The sequence below is a fragment of the Pleurodeles waltl genome, chromosome 1_2 (genome assembly GCF_031143425.1).
Source record: "Pleurodeles waltl isolate 20211129_DDA chromosome 1_2, aPleWal1.hap1.20221129, whole genome shotgun sequence".
Lineage (NCBI taxonomy): Eukaryota > Metazoa > Chordata > Amphibia > Caudata > Salamandridae > Pleurodeles > Pleurodeles waltl.
Window position 1 is genome coordinate 14,510,668 of NC_090437.1, and position 17,333 is coordinate 14,528,000.

Here is a 17,333-nt window from a genome sequence, read left to right on the forward strand (position 1 = left end):
TTGCAAAATCTGGGATGCAGTTTACCTCTACCAGGGTACATTTAGCAGTGATTACTGCTTACAGAAAATCCCCTACTCAGGGATCATTCTTCCAATACCTGTAGTAAAGGATTTTTGTACGAGATCTGAAAAAAAGTGGTTCCACCCATCTGCAACCCTTCCCCTCCTTGGGAACTGAATGTGGTGCTTTTAAAACGTATGGGTCCATCTTTTGAACCAGTACACAAAGCATCCTTGCAACACCTTACCTGGAATGCTGCTTTCCTGGTAACCATCACTTTGGCATGCAGAGTAAGTGAGATTCAAGCTCTTTGTGCCGAAGGACCCTGCACTGTGTTCCATGTCAACAGGGTGGTGATGAGAACTCATCCAAGTTTTCTTCCCAAGGTGGTGTCTGATTTCTACATTAACCAGAGGATTTCACTCATGTTTTCCTAATCCCTCCGCACAAGCGGAAAGAGTGTTACACTCTTTAGATCTTAAAAGAGTATTGAAATTCTATCAAGACAATCTGTTTGTTTGTTAACTATGGCCCTATGACAACAGGCATTACTGCTTCTAAACAGACCATTTCTAGATGGATTGTTTCTTGCATTCTGTTGATCCACCAAACAAACAGTTGCCTGCCAGGCTCAAAGCCCAATCTACACAGGCCAAGGTGGAAACAGCAGCCCTGCTAACGAATGTTCCTATCTCTGAAATCTGCAAGTTGCCACTTGTTGATTGATATATTCCTTGATGTTGCATTACTTTCTAGATTCAGACACTAAGACAGACAGCCTAGTGGGGCAGGCCTCCTTAAGAAATCTATTTTGATAATAATATTTGGTTGTGCCTACTTTTGATTCTTCCGCAAGAGTGTGGGATGGGCATTCTGCAGCACACATGGAACGAGGAAAATTTATCTTGTGATGTTTTGTGTGCAGGAAGGTGCCACTTCCTGCACAAAAAACAATTGTGCCAACAACACAGATACCCTTACACCATGGTGCTGGCTAAAGGTACAGGAACACACAGTATCTTATAAATACAGCTCATCTCTTCCAGTTCCATTTTACGTAGGGCAGCACAGCTAAGAGGTTTGTGGTGCTGCCCCAGCCACTTGTTTGTAGGTAAGGCCCTGGGTCTTTAAAACTTTTTGGAATAAGAAAGACACGCTGTTGAAACCGGAGATCAGGTATTTCTATTCCGCCCAGGCTTCTCAGTCTCCTGCCATCTGCTTTTCCTCATAGGTACCAATATTCCCTGGCTCAGGCTTGACTAGCTAATTCAGTCTGGAGTATGTTTTCTTTTCGATTCTGGGATTTGGATTCCTGATTTTATGCAGCTTAAAAGGGACTGCAAGTCCCACAATGCAAAAGAAAATCCCTGACTATCGCAGTTAGTCGCACATGGACCTGGGAATCTTGTGAGGTCTATGGAGTTATTGACATCTCTGTCCTGCTGTGTACCCTCCGTTGGTATAAACGTAGATCCTGATGTGAGTATTGTGCAATCAAGCACTCCATAAAGATAAAAACAATCCAGGAAAGATGTTAACATTCTGTTCCTTAAATGTGAAAAAGGTGCTCAAGGTGTATTAAAAGCCACATAAGTCACTAATGCTTGTATGTATTGAAATGCATAAAATGTAATTGTTTAATGCAGTTAATGAATCATTAATGGTGTTTGCTGCATGAATAACAACTTACCTAAAAATGTAAAACAGTTTTTCCTGTTTCATTAACTCTAAGTGAAATGTATATTTATTTATGTATATATATATTTTCCTTTTCCAGGCGGCAGAGCTCTTTCTCTGAAAACATTTCTGCTTCCTGCACAAGCATGCAGCACAGATGAATATCATTGTTGAGATGCATAACAGAAAAAATAATGTTCTCAAGATGCGTGTTAGATAAAAAAAAAAGTAATATTGCAGAAATGAGTATTTGAGATTAAAATAATGTTGCCGTCTAGGCGTGTTGTGGAGATTTGTGCTACATCACTTCATTCTATTCCATGCAGTCCAATCTAGCCGCACACCCTACAACCTATTTGATTAACAGTGGAGATTGTGGATGAGATGCTAAGGAATATTTAAACAATTTGTTGTGCCTGATTTTTGCTGGACTCTTAAGTGGCATGAGGGCAAAAACGCTGGGCATTATTGAACGCACAAAGGGGCATATTTATACTCTGTTTGCACCGAATTAGCGTCATTTTTTATACTCTAATTCGGTGCAAAACTAACTCCATATTTATACTTTGGCGCTAGACCTGTCTAGTACCAAATTTATGGAGTTATAGTCATTTTTTGGACGTGGAAATCTACTCTGCCTTAATGAGATGCAAGGTAGGCGTTCCTGTGCAAAAAATGACTCTTTGGCCTTAACGCCATATTTATACTCCTGTGCAAAAATGGTGCATGGGGGGAGGAGGGGTCAAAAATGGTGGAAAGTTTGCTTTGCCCCATTTTTAAAATGCCTGGGTCAGGGCAGGCATTAGGGGACCAGTGGGCCTATTTCCCTGGTGGAACACCATGGAATAAGCCTACAGGTGCCCTCCCCAGGCCCCAGGACACCCCCACCCACACCAGAGGGACAGCAGGGGATGGGGGACCCCATCCCAGGTAAGCGTAGGTAAGTATTTTATTCTATTTTTTAAAGTGCCATAGGGGGCCCTGAAATGGGCCCCCATACATGGCACAGGGTGCAATGGCTATGCCCAGGGGACCCTGGTCCCCTGTGCTGGCCATTGGAGTGGTGGGCATGACTCCTGTATTTTCTAAGACAGGAGTCATGTGGTATGGATGGCTTTGTGTCCGAAAATGACTGTAGGCAGGTTAGAGTCATTGTTTTTACTCTAACCTCCTTAATGTAATTTTTTGGTGCAAAACCCCCTTCTTCCATACCGCCAGACCCACCCGACTAATGTCATTTTTTTTTACACTAGCCTACCCTTTGCACTGGCTTGCACCATTCTATACATATGGTATCTGGCTGGTGCACAGAGATGGTGCAAGCCGGTGCTAAACTTTTTGGTGCAAAACTGCGTTAGTGCAGTTTTGCTCCAAAAAGTATAAATCCGGGCCAAAGTGTGTTAGCATACTAGAAGTGGGTGACCGCTTCTGAGTGTGGCTACGTGCAGTCTGCAGCTTCTTCCTCTTTAATACTCTTGCCTAAATAATGCTAACAAAGCACCTCCACCAGGTGTATTATCGGTGCAGATATGTCAAAACATTTTTGTGGGGCCTGAATAAGCAAACTGAAGGGAAGCCCTCAGGATTTAATTTCAAATTTTAAAAAAATATGTGCTACAGAGAAATAAGCACATCTAGCATGTGGTACTAACTGGATTTGGTGCCTCACCACTATAAAGTATTGGCAAAGCTAACAGTGAGCGCTGAGCGACTGGCTTTGTGAACGCTGGTTTGTAAAGCACAATTAAAGTAACAGAAATACACTGAACTATTGATGGGAAAATAAATTCTTATCTTACAGTATCTCAAAACTGAACATTGGGTTCAATATTTTAAGGTTTTATGAATGGCAAGGTTTCTTTTTTTAATCTAACACAATTTACAAAGCCTATTGCACATGGTCCATGTTCAAAATAAGGGAGAGGACTAGTTTTAGGTATTAAAAGAACAACATCTGCCTGGGGAAGTGTCAGAATTTAAATGAAAAATGTTTGCCATTTACTTTCCCTCGGACGTTAAATAGAACAAATGTTCCAGTCGTTATGAGCTGTGCAACAGAAACAGATTCCTAGGCCTCTAGGACAAGACATTTAGGGACAGATGTAAAACCCTTTAAGATAGTGATTTGCAAATAGCGATTTTTTTTTCTGAATTGCTATTTGGTTATTGCTCTCCTAAATGTATGAAAGTTTTATTTCTTATTTAGCGATTTCTAGTGGGTCGCAAATCAATCTACTACATTAATATTTATAAGGTAGGTCTCAACTTGTCACCCATTTGTAATGACGAATAGCACAGGAATAGTGCCCTGCTGAGATCAGCAGACCAGGATGGCTGTGATTGCTTTTTAAATAAAGTAATCATTTTTTAAAAAAAAATTAACTTACTTTCCCTATATGAAAACAGGATGCATTTAAAAATGAACAAATTTTACTTTCATTTTTAAGAGTAGGCAGTTGTCTGTGGGACCACTGCCTACTCTTAAAATTATTTTCGTAACATTCTCAAAGGGGAAGTGGTCCCTTGGGGACCCCTTCCCTTTGAGAATTGGTTAGCAACACTTCATAGTTGTTGGTAAAGTATTATTGTTTTGTGACTGGAATTCAGTCCTAAAACATTACACACTACTGGGAATCCGTATTTGGAAGGGTCACTAAACACAGCCCTTCCAAAAACTGAATAGCTAATGCAAATTGCGATTAGGTTACAAGTTACTGAATCACATTTTGTCTTGTGTACATTTAAAGAAGCTTTTTTTCAGTCCTAAATGGATCGATTCTGTGAATCGGTAGTTTGGGACCTCTACCAACCTTTGTACATCTGACCCTGTGCCATTCTTCTGCCTCCAACTCTGCCGAGTGAGCACAGGAGGCTGGCCCTCCTCCAACACCATAAATGCTGCCTTTGTGTGAAATGGCCTGGGCTTTTATGCAATATGTCGTAGTTGAGAAACCAAAAACACAGCATTATGAAGTCTGTCGTTTAGAATTTCTCTCAAAACTATACCTCTGCGGTGTGCTTATGGGTGAGATGGGAAGGGTGAGAAGCATCATGGAGAATACTGGGAGGCAAGAATGCGAGGGGGAAGAAGAACATGGGAAGAGATGACGAAAGCAAGCACTTCCATGGAGCCGGGGAGCTTTGTGTTTTTCTACTTATGTGCCCCAGCTGCATTTCAGTTATTCATTCGTGCACATTTTACCATATAGATGCATATTAATTTTGTATCATTTATACATTGTTATCATATTGCATGATGTTTTATTATAGGTTGAGAATGCACATATTATGGTTAATAAGGTTCATTGAATGTGCGACAGAATTTGTATGCTAACTCTTATATTCTACATCACTAATCATGGGCGCAGACATAACAAAAAGTAAAGTGTACTTAAGTCTGATGCAACAGCAACTTTCTGGAGAGACACCTTCAGATGTTCCTGGGAGCTTTGAGCAGAGCAAGCACACTGTGTACTGCACACATCTTGAGCAGAAGTCTCTAGGTTGCCGTTGCCATGCTTATTTGTTTTTTTCACAGTACAGAATGCCAAACATAGATAAACTCCGACCTTGCTGCACCATAGCAGTCATATCAAAAATAACATTATCATGCAGAGCTCTGTGTGGAAGGCCATTAGTAACCTGGGTTTGCACTTGTGTGTTTTGAATATTTAGCTAGAGACTAAAAGAGAGGAATGGTTCACCCTGGGGTAGCCCCAACAATCGATACTTTAATTTAATGAACACCATCTGAGTTGTTGGCATTTTCTTTTAACTACAGTATTTGTTTTTATAACCATTATATTTATCCATTCAATAGTATGATTTCTTATAATCTGCACTATTTTAGGGCATTGATTTTGAATTAGTTTGAACTAAGCCTTTTAATTTATATATATAGTATGGATCATGTGCTGTGTGTGTTTGTGTGTGAGTCAAGTGGCGGAAGATTCCTCAAAATGATTACAAATGACGTAGCCTCTGGTGGCAGATCCATTTTAACTTGAGTTGTAGAGTGGACCTGAAAGGGCTATGTTGAACGTGTAGAGATAAGCATTCTAGAAGAATGGCGGTCCTTTCAGCACCACAGCAATGCCTCTTCCCTGCAAGGTATCTACAGATCCAGAAGTGTTCTAAAGTTTATACCTAGTTGTGCTTTTGAAGTGGGGAGAAGCTTCTAGATGCATACCTTTGAAGTACACAGGTACCCTGCCTTCCTGGTTGTGGCACCAGACCAACTACAGAGGATATACAGCCCTTTGTGTGGGGACAGGACAGAGCCTATTTGAGTATAGGTAGGGCTGTGGCCAGCTCCTCCCTCCCATCCTGCCACTTATGGCCTATCCAATCACACCTAAGATTCCTATTATGTGTGGCTGTCTAGGCCTACCCTAGGGGTGACCTATATGTATTAGAAAAGGAAGGTTTGGGTCTGGCAAGAGGTTTATTTTGCTGGGTCAGAATGGCAACTTACAACTGCACACACACAGGATGCAATGGCAGGCCAGAGACATGTTTCAGGTGCTACTTAAGTAGGTGGGCACAATCAGTGCTGCAGGCTCACTAGTATGCTTTAATATACAGGCCCTGAGTGTGGGTAGTGCCACGTTACTAAAGACTTACATGTATATTCAATATGCCAATTGCGTATAAGCCAATCTTACCATGTTTTAAGAAGATTACACAAGCACTTTAGCACTCGTTAGCAGTGGTAAAGTGTGCATAATCCTAAAGCTAGGAAAAACAAAGACAGCAAAAAGTGTGAAGGCAAAAAGGTAGGAGGAAATCACACCAAGAATGTCAGGTCTAACAGGATGCCACTTCCCTCTACCACCACTGCCACTACCCATATGTACCTATGGAGCAGCATGCTGCCTGTAAAGGCAATGCCAAAAGGTGAATTTCAGCAAGCAAGCAAAGCTCTCAAGACAACCATCATGAAAGATAATTCCCACAAGAACACTTTGAAAACCTTGAGATAAACCATTAATTTTACAATGGGTGGCTCCTACGTAAGGGCAGAGGAGCGTCGGCCCCCCGCCAGCAGCAGTAGCAGCAGCAGCAGCAGCTGCAACCTTTTCCACAAAAATGATAATAAACTTTGTTTATTATTGTTTTGGGAGGAAAGGGGCATGGCACGGGGGTGACGACCCTCAGTGCGCATGTATGTTTGGCCAGCCGTCTCGGGTTGGCCAAACACACATGCGCACAGGGCTCTCTCCAGCCCAGCAACACTGGGCTGGAGAGAGCCTGCACAGGCTCCCAGTCTGCCTCGGAGCCCCCTTGCTGGGCACTCACAGCCAATCCTGATGCTCCTTTGAGCAGTGCCAGTATTGGCGCAGTGCAGGCTGGGAACTGTGCCTGCAGGCTGTCGGAAAGGAAAGGAGCAGCGCGGTTGTAGCGGTGGCGGCAGCACAGGTAAGTGCTTTAAAAAAATAAATGTTTAATTTAATCCCTCCCTCCGTTAGTCCCCCCGCCTCCCTTCCCCCGCACTCCGCCCCACTCCTTCAGTATTGCGGATCTGCGACTGATTTTCCAGCCTGATTTTCCAATATATTATGAGAATCTAGTGGTTGCAGCTACTACCCGTGACTTGCCCTTTCTTACCTCTGGCACTCCTCGTCTCTTGCTTCATCTCGTCTCAAGGGTCATAAAGCAAATGGCATGCTGCTCCTCTACTCCATCAATTAGGAGACAAAAAGGTAAAGGTTGTGATGGCCACCAACCACTAATTATCCAGAGAGCAATATGTTTGGTAATAGTCTATAAGCCTACAGTTAAGGAACTTACCAAGTGTCATAATTGTGTGCTTGCCTAAATTTGATGGGATAGTTTCTGACTTCAGAGCCAATATGTAACTTTGGTTTTCCCTTTTAGGCTAAACAGACTAAATAGTGTGATCTCCGGCGAATGATGTTATCGTGCTCCATCCATGTCTTTAATATCTATGCAAAGTGGAAATGTTTAGAAGTAGTTAAATACTGATGTTAAACACTACATAAGGAAAATAAACTGAAGTTGTCGATTCAGTTTGAGGGTTCCTGGAGATGCGTACGCAGGAGCTATAAGTCTCTTGACTAATGACAGGAAGCGCATCCCTTTAAAAAATGTCTACCCCTAACTGTAATATTCTATGATAGATTGGATGTTTCTGAGTACATGTATGGCATGTACGTCTTTGCAGTGATGTGTTTATGTGCCCAGCTGAAGCATTAAAGAAATGAGCACTGCAAAATGTGCAATTCAAAGGCCTGGCGCAGCAGTTAAAGAGGTTTTGCCTCTGCTTTTAAGTTCCTGCTTTTCTTCATACTTAGAGAATACAAACTCTGTACTATATATACTTACCAACATAAATGCCAATGTGAATGGAACCTCTGCTAAGGCTGTATTACCAAGGGTTCTAAAGCAAATACAAAATGAACATAGAACCACACCATTGATGGATTTGAGTGTAAAACTAATGGAAAACTTCTAGGAAGTCTCTTCAAATGTTCTTTTAACATTTAAATGCGAAGTAGTGCTGTTGAACTATGCCAGTGATGTGCAACTGTGGCATTCAAACTTTGCCTACTATTTGTGGCCAGTATATGGCACTCTGTGATTCTCATCAAGGCAAGATGCTGATTTCTTCCAGGGGATCGTTCTCAATAGTCTTAAGTACTGAATAGTCCCTTCCATGCCTGGGGACCACGGGGCAGTTCTTAAATACTATTTAATTTCTGCATTAATGCGAGGGGACTCCAACTCCCAGCTGGCACTTCTGCTTTTTCCCACCAGAAGGCGGCATCGACAGTGCTCCTTGGTGCTCTGAGTCCTCTTAAGGGCAGAAACTGGGCGAAGCCTGGGCCAAGGGTGGGATTGTCTGCGGCGGTTTAACGATGCCCTGGGCCACCCCCCCCAAATGCTTAAAAGGGGGGTCCTCGTTATATTTGTTTTGGCACTTTCTGCAGCATTGATGTTCCCGCATTATGAGTAAGAAAAAGACCGTGCAGTGCCTGGCTCGGAAAAGGTCAAACTGCTCAAACTCATCATCCCTGAAGCAGCCAGCGCAATGCAGATGGGCTCAATGCTTGGGTTCATTAATAATTTGATAGAGGAAGTTAAATCTTTTCTGGGGGGGGGGGACAATTCTAGACCCCAACCCCAAGTCAAATTACCTGGTAAAATCTCTCCCCTCTTCACTAACAAATCCAAACACCCTTCACCAAGACCCTCTTTTTCCAATGGAACCTGCAATTGCCTGCAAACACATATATGCAGCCTTCTACAAGCTTCCTATCGACAGCGCCTCGAAAGGGACATTAGAACGAACTGCAGTACAGGAAAATTTGGAATGCACATTCTGCATGGGCTTGTGTAAGGGGGCTTTGGAGTTTGAAGAAGTGTCTACTCTGATAAAGAACTTAAAATCAGAGGACAGTGACCTCGGGGCCCAATTGGCGATCCTAGTCGCTGAAGTAGGGATCCTAAGGCAGTTGAAACTTCCTGAAAATATGTTCAATCAATCAATCAAGAGCTTGCAAAGCGCACTACTCGCCCATAGGGTCTCAAGGTGCTGGGGATATACCTCATGGATCAGTCGAAGAACCAGGTCTTGAGGTCCTTCTTGAACTGAGGCAGCAATGGCGACTGTCTGAGGTGTAGTGGTAAGGTGTTCCGTCCTTTTGCTGCCAGGTATGACAATTATTTTCCACCCGCTGAGGACTTCTTTATGCGGGGTACGCTGGCGAGAGACTGTTGGGACGAGCAGAGCAGTCTGGAAGGGGCGTACCAGTTGATGTTGTTGTTGAGGTAGTTGGGTCCGTTGTCGTGGAGGGCTCTGTAGCCATGTACGAGGAGCATGAAATTGATCCTCTTCTTGATGGTGAGCCATGGAAGGTTTCTCAGGAGTTATGTGATGTGTTCTCGGCTGAGATGTCTAGGATGAGTCTGGCGGCGGCGTTCTGGATCTGTTGCAGTTTGTTCAGGCTCTTCTTTGAAGTTCCATCATAGAGGGCTATGGTGTAGTCGACTCTGCTTGTGACAAGGGCGTGTCTCACGGTTTTCCAGCAGTCGGTTGGAATCCATTTGATGATCTTTCGTAGGAGTCAGAGGATGTGGAAGCAGGTGGAGGCGACAGAGTTGGCCTGCCTAGTCATGGTGACCATAGAGTTGAGGATGACGCTGAGGTTATGTGCATGGTCTGTAGATGAGGGGGGCTTGCCCAGTGTGGAGGGCCACCAGGAGTCGTCCTAGGCTGACGGTCAGGATTCCATAATGAGGATCTCGTTTTTGTTGGAGTTCAGTTTGAGGCAGCTTTCACTCATTGAAGTGGCCACAGCTTCCATCCCGTCTCTGAAGTTCTTCCTGGCTCTTGATCGATTCTCTGTCAGGGAGATGATCAGTTTGGTGTCCTCAGCACAAGAGACAATATTCATTCTGTAGTTCCTGATGATGGTGGTGAGTGGGATCATGTATATGTTGGAAATCGTGAGGCTCAACAATGATCCCTGGGGTACACCACAGTTGATGTCGGTGTGCTCTGATCAGTGAGGTGGCAGACTGACTATTTGTGTTCTGTCAGACCGGAAGGAGTGAATCCATTGAAGAGCTTTCCCTTGTATACCTGCTGTGTGTAGTCTGGTGCATAGTATACTTTGAGATGCTGTATCGAAGTAGCTGAGAGATCAAGGAGGATGAGGGCTGCTATCTGTCCTTGGTCGAGGAGGGAGAGTATGTCATCTGTGGCTGTGAGCAGGACGGTTTCGGTACTGTGGTTGGCTCTGAAATCTGATTGGGAGACGTCTCGGATGTTGTTGTTCTTGATGTGTTGGTTAGCTGAGTGTTGATTGCTTTCTCAGTGACTTTAGCTGGAAAAGTTAGCAGTGAGATAGGGTGGTAGTTCTTGAGGTCAGACAGGTCGGCTGTAGGTTTCTTTAAAAGTGGGCGAATCTCAGTGTGCCTCCGGTCTTCGTGGTAGGTTGTTGCTTCGAGGAAGCAGTTTATGGTCTTGCAGAGCTCTGGCGCGATCGCAGTGCTGGCCTTGTTGAAGACGTAGTGTGGGCAGGGGTCAGTCGGGGCTCCTGAGTGGATGCTTCTCATGATGAAGATGGTGTCTTCTGTCGTCAAGAGGTCCAGGTGTGCAGGAGTCGAGTGGGTTCAGCTGGTCCTGTTGGGGTGTATTAGGTGTGTCCGGAGCGTCTTGGTGTCCAAAACTGTCGTAAATGTTCTTGATCTTTCTGTGGAAGTGGCCAGTCTGTTGCAGAGTTCCTGAGATGGCGGGAAGTTGTTGGTCTCGGCCTGTGGTTTGGCAAATTCTTTGATTACATTAAACAGTTCTTTAATGTTGTGGGAGGTGGAGTTGGTGTGTTGTTGTAGGGCATCCTTCCTGGTGGTCCTGGTCATTTTGTGGCAGGATCTTGTAGTGGTTAAAAGCTGCCAGGTCTTGTGGGGACCTGCTGTTTCTCCACTTTTTCTCCAACATCCTGTATGCACTTGGATTCCTGGAGAGCGGGGGTGAAGCAGCGGGCTTTTTCGAAGGTGTGTTTTGCTGTGGTCGTTCTGAGATGGTCTAGGGTGTTGGCGCAGTTGGTGATCCACTCACAGAGGTTTCGGGCTGAAATGTTGGCGTTTGTTGTGTCGGGGGCAGGGGAGTTGGTGAGGTAGCTGGTGAGTTGGTGCTCTGGGACGTGGTTGGTACAGTGCAATGGAGTCACAACGCCAATTTTGACATTGCTGCTTGCGAAAAAGATGGGGTCAAGAGTGTGTCCAGCGGTGTGCGTTGGTGAAGTAACCAGTTGTTGAGTCCGATTGTGTTCAGGTTTTCAAGTAGGGGTGCGGTGTTGTGGTCGCTGTGATGGTTGAAATGGAAGTTGAGGTCTCCTAGAAACAGGTAGTTGCTGGAGGCAAGTGCTTTTGGGGCTATGAGGTCGATGATGGCTTCACCGAATGCTGGTCGTGGTCCGAGTGGTCTGTATATGAGAGTGTCGCGGGTGGTGGTCTTTGGGGTTGTGTGCACTTGGAAGTGCAGGTGCTCCATGATAGGGGTAGATTTCTGTGTGTTTACCGTCACTTGGAGGGTGATTTTGCGGGTGATGGCTTTGCCTCCTCCAGGTCTGGAAGGGCAGTACTTGCATAACAGCTTGTACTCTCTATGGATGGCGATGTCCGGGCCGGATGTTGTGTTGGTCCATGTCTCTGTGAAAATAGGGATGTCTGGGCAGGTGGTGTCTAACAGGTCCTAAATCACCATGGTATGTCTGTACAGGGAGCGGACGTTCAGGAGGATGCATGTGAGGTGATCCTAAGATGGTTCTTGCATTGTTGTGGTTGGCTTTTGGTGAGCAGAACAAGTTAGGTGGCAGGAGAAAGGTTCATAGGTGTTCTTGAGGGAGGCAGAGTGACAGTCGCTCTGGTGTCTGGGGATCAGGGAATGGAGGGTCTTGGCATCATATCATTGGGAGGCGCGAGATCCAGGGCCTGTGGTGCTAGGTGCAGCCCAGACAGGGACAGGCACAGACGGGCTTGCCTTTGGTATGCCTTAGGCATGCCATTGGCAGCGGCCACCCTTAAGAAGGGGGGGTGGGGGATTAGTCAGCTGGGAGGAGGGAAGGTGGGAAGCGCTAGGAGGGCATGGGTGGGGCCACGGGAGCAGCAGCTGCGGGGAAAACAAGGAGAGTGAAAGAAAAAAAGGAGAGTGAAGGACAGAGAAAGAGACAAAAAAGAGGGAAAGTAAGGCAGGGAAAACACGGAGAGTGAAAGAGAAAAAAGCAGAGTGAAGGATAGAGAAAGAGACAAAAAAGAGGCAAAGTAAGGCAGAGAAGAGAAAAAAGTGAAAAACGGACAGACTTGACAGATGCCTCAAACACAGAGAAGGCAGGGTCTGTGAGGAGACGTGCAGCAGTGGACAAAGCAGGGGGTGCGACGAACACTGGCTAAAATGTTGAGGGGCAGGGCTCCAAATACCCTCACTAACCATACATATACTTCTCTTTTTGAGGAATGTAATAGGTATAAAAATGTTAACGCTAACGATGTGCAGAGTTCAGGGAGTTATAACCATAGGCAATCTTATTCTGACACTGTCTCTTCTGCTTGCCCTGCAGAAACCAACCAATCCCAAGGGGCAGGCCTGGTCACTGCTATGGTCCCGGTGAAGTTTTTCGGACCATATACACCTAGTTACCATACACGTACACCTGGGAGGTGTCAGTCACAATCTGCTTGTGGCATGGGACACAGAGAAACAGCAGACTTACCACAGTTTTTTTGACAAGTGTTCCAAAGTTAACTGCGGGGGTAAGAGAAGACAAGGACTCCATCAATAATAAATGCACTCACTTGATAAGACATGTTCACAAATGTCTCTCCCTAATTGACTCAGATATAGTTCGCGCTACGAGGCTTCACAATCCATCAGCAGTAAATTGTGTTTTTATAGAAGTTAGAGTAGGCATACTCAAAAGGAGGAGGGGCTTGTGGGACTGCGTTTAAGCAAAAATCATCCCCCAAGCTCTTCAATCTAGTACAAATTTAGTCCACCTTATTCTCGATTTCACGTAACCCATGTCACCCATGACACAACGACTGACAGTGAGGAACTTGGGGATTCAGCGACCGACTGGTTTAGTACATGCCCTTTCAGGGATCCATCTCCTAAAACGTATTCTGGAGGAATTGGTGGCCCAAAGGGGGCACCTTTAGACCAGTGCCCTCCCATTACACTGGTTTCAGAAGCTTGCAATGATATGAAACATTGCAACATTCCAGCGGCCATTTCTTCTTGAGGACGGAGGAGCGTCGCCCCCCCTCACCTGCTGCGAGCTGCACAGGCAAATATCAAACGGCAATGAAAAGATTCATTGCCTTTTTACTTTTATTACCTGAGCAGTGCACACTAGAGCAGCGCCAGCCCCAGGCCCAGAGACTTGCTGGGCAAGCAAGGCTGATTGGATGCTCCAAAGTGCGCATGTCACTTTGGTCAGCCTTTTGCGCCAGCCAAAGTGACATGTGCACTTTGAAGCTCTCCACTCAGCTGTCTTGACAGCTAGGTGGAGACCAAGCACAGGCCTCCAGTGCCTGGTGGAGCTTCCATTCAGCCCACTCATCCAATCCAGGCACTTCTCTCATGCTGGTTAACAACATGAGAGCAGTGTCTGGATTGGTTAGGGGAGCTCTTCCTCTATCGGAGAGCAGAAGAACACAGAGGAAGATGCGAAGCCCCTGGGTAAGTGTTGTTTTTTTAAATTTTATTTCAAATGCATAATGCATGCAAGTGTGTAATGCATGCAAGTGTAGTGGTTGTGTTTTACTTTGTAGTTGGTGTTATGTTTTTATTTGGGCTTTTTGGATGGAGGGAGTATTTTATTTTGGGGTTTTGGAGGGAAGTGTGGTTTACTTTGGGGTTTTGGAAGGAGGGGATGTTTTATTTTTTTTGGGAAGTGGTGAGGCACTTTACTCTCCCAACCACTTTCAAAGGGTACCAGCCCCCCGCAATACTCTTTCCTGGAATGTCGCAGGTCATAAAAAATAAACTGGGCAACTTTGAGACATTGTGTGTGGATCCAGTATTCAGGGTGGGCTACTCAAACGTCTTGTTAGACCTAACAGCCTTAGGGTGGTCACCCCCCAACTTTGTGCTTCCTCCCTCCACTTTTCTGACACTGTTTTTGCTGGTTTTAGGACTCTGCACACTTTACCACTGCTAACCAGTGCTAAAGTGCATATGCTCTCTCCCTTAAACAAGGTAACATTGATTCATTCCTAACTGGCCTATTTGATTTACTTGTAAGCCCCTAGTAAAGTGAACTGCATGTTCCCAGGACCTGTAAATTAAATGCTTCTGGTGGGCCGCCTGCAGCACTGATTGTGCCACCCACTTAAGTAGTCCATTAACCATGTCTCAGGCCTACCATTGTAGGGCCTCTGTGTGCAGTTTCACTGCCACTTCCACTTGACATTTAAAAGTACTTGCCAAGCCTTAAACTCCCCTTTTTCTACATATAAGTCACCCCTAAGGTACGCCCTAGGTACTCCATAGGGCAGGGTGCTATGTAGGTAAAAGGCAGGACATGTATATGTCTGTTTTATATGTTCTAGTAGTGGAAAACCCCTAAATTCATTTTCCACTACTGTGAGGCTTGCTCCTTTCATAGGCTAGCATTAGGACTGCCCTCATGTACTGTTTGAGTGGTAGATTCTGATCAGAAAGAGGTAACAAGGTCATATTTAGTATGGCCAGCATGGTAATAGAAAAACCTGCTTATTGATGAGGTTGGATTTCTTTATTACTATTTTAGAAATTCCACTTTTAGAAAGTGAGCATTTCTCTGCACTTAAAAACCACCTGTGTCTTACAGCATGTCTCCAATTAACGTCTGGGCTGGTTGACAGCTTCCTTGTGCATTTCACCCAGACAACCACAAACACAGGACACTCAGTCACACCTGCACTCATCTGCATACTGAATGGGTCTTCCTGGGCTGGAAGGGTGGCAGGCCTGACACTTACATTTCAAAGGCTAGTGGCCTGCCCTCTCACAATGGACTGCTAAACCTCCTACTGGGACCTCGGCAGACAGACCTGTACTGAAAGGGGAACTTGTGAGCTTCAAAACCACTCTTTGAAGTCTCCCTCACTTCAAAGGCATTTTTGGGTATATAACCTGGGTCCCTGACCCCACCAACTCAGACACTTCTGGACCTGAACCTGAAACCTGTCAAAAGGAACTGTCTGGCTGCCAAAAGGACTCATCTGAACTGCTTTGCTAAGAAGGACTGCTGCCCTGCTGTTGCCCTGCTGCCCTGCTGAGAAGTGCTTTCCAAGGGCATGGATTGAGCTTGCCTCCTGTTTCCTGAAGTCTCAGGGCCAAAAAGACTTCATCTCTTCAGGAAACTCATTGTGCATCGAAAATCGATGCACAGCCTGCCTTGTGACTGAGAAATTGCCACACAGCCAAACTGGAACAACTCAGCCTGACTTTCTGAGTAGAAATTCGACACAGCACCTGCCTTACAACAGAAATTTCAATGCACCATCCTACTGGATCGATGCACAACCGAACCGGAACGACGCAGTCGATTCCCTGAGTGGAAAAATAACGCAGCGCCTGCTGTGCAACAGAAACGTCAACGCATATCCCTCCCTGGTCGACGCAACACCTGTGACTTCTTCCAGTGCACCCAGGATTTCCCCCCATCGTCCCTGGGCATCAAAAAGATTCACGCATTGCAGTGAAGAACCAAAACTGTGTGCCTAAAAACAATGCAAGCCCCTTGCAGCGTGAAAAGAAACGACACATTGTCTGCGCCAAGTCAAAAAATCCGACGGACACCATATTTTTCCACGTATCCCCTCCTCTGCGGTCTCTATTCGTGTTCTTTTTTACACAAACCAGGTACTTTGTGTAATCAAGAGACAACTGTTGATTTCTAAGATTTAAAACTCTTTTTAAACTTGCAAAATTGATATTTCAACTTGTGCTTATTGAATCTTTATCGTTTTGACCTTATTCTATTCAGATAAATATCAACTATTTTTCAAATCCTGTGTGGTGTATTTTACTGTGTCACTGTTTGATTTATTGCACAAATACTTTACACGTTGCCCTAAGCCTGACTGCTCAGTGCCAAGCTACCAGAGGATGGGCACAGGATAATTTGGATTGTATGTGACTTACCCTGACTAGTATTTTGGTCCCTACTTGGACAAGGGTGTATACCTCTGCCAACTAGAGACCCCATTTCTAACACTTCTGCATTCCAACACAGCACACAGGCAGTGGACCTACTACTATGGGTTCGCCTTTTATTGAGCGTAAATGTAAGGTCACTTGAGATGGCCTCTTCTGACATACAAGGCATCTGGGTATCCAACAAGGGTGGATGTTCACTGTATATCTATAATAATATCTATAATAGAGCGGTTAGGGGTCAGAGGAATCACCAACACTCAAGCACTTTCTGGCATCCAGGGGACATCTCAACCCTCATGATTCCTTAAACGTCACAGGGGATTTTAATACAGCCTTTGAGACTTTAACCAGTTTTGGCAAAGCCCCCGGCGTGGTCGAGGATGAGGAACGGGGTATCCCGTTGTTGGACATACTACCTAATAAGAGGTCATAGCCTATCAAATGTTTTCACTAAAGCTATCCTGTGGCCTGTGAGCCTGCAATATTCATATGAAACCAGATCCCTATGCACACCATACCTACAATATGCCACGACATACTAGTAGGATTGACTGTGCCCTTGTACCTGCATCTGTAGAGCACTGTGGTCGATATGAACGTGGTTACAAGGTCTCATAGAGACCTTAATGCCATTCACTGTACACTGGCTGATGTCACACTGCACCATAAGTTCTCTCTATTATCTCTCAGTAGGGATATTAGCCCAGGAAACAATAGACGTACACTGAAATGGTACTCATTTGCAACTCAGCTCAAGATCTAAAAAATCATAAATAAGGCCCTTTCCACCGCTCTGAGAGATATTGATGAGCTGATCAAACCGGTCTCAAGAAATCAGGATATTCTTGCCATGTACAAGGTCCTAATATCTACTGTTAGCGAACATTTTCAGTCCAACCTAGTATTAAAGCTAGCACTTCATGGTTCAATTAGGACTGTAGAGCAGTCAAATGTGATCTGCTCTCAGCCCTGAGAGGTGGAAGA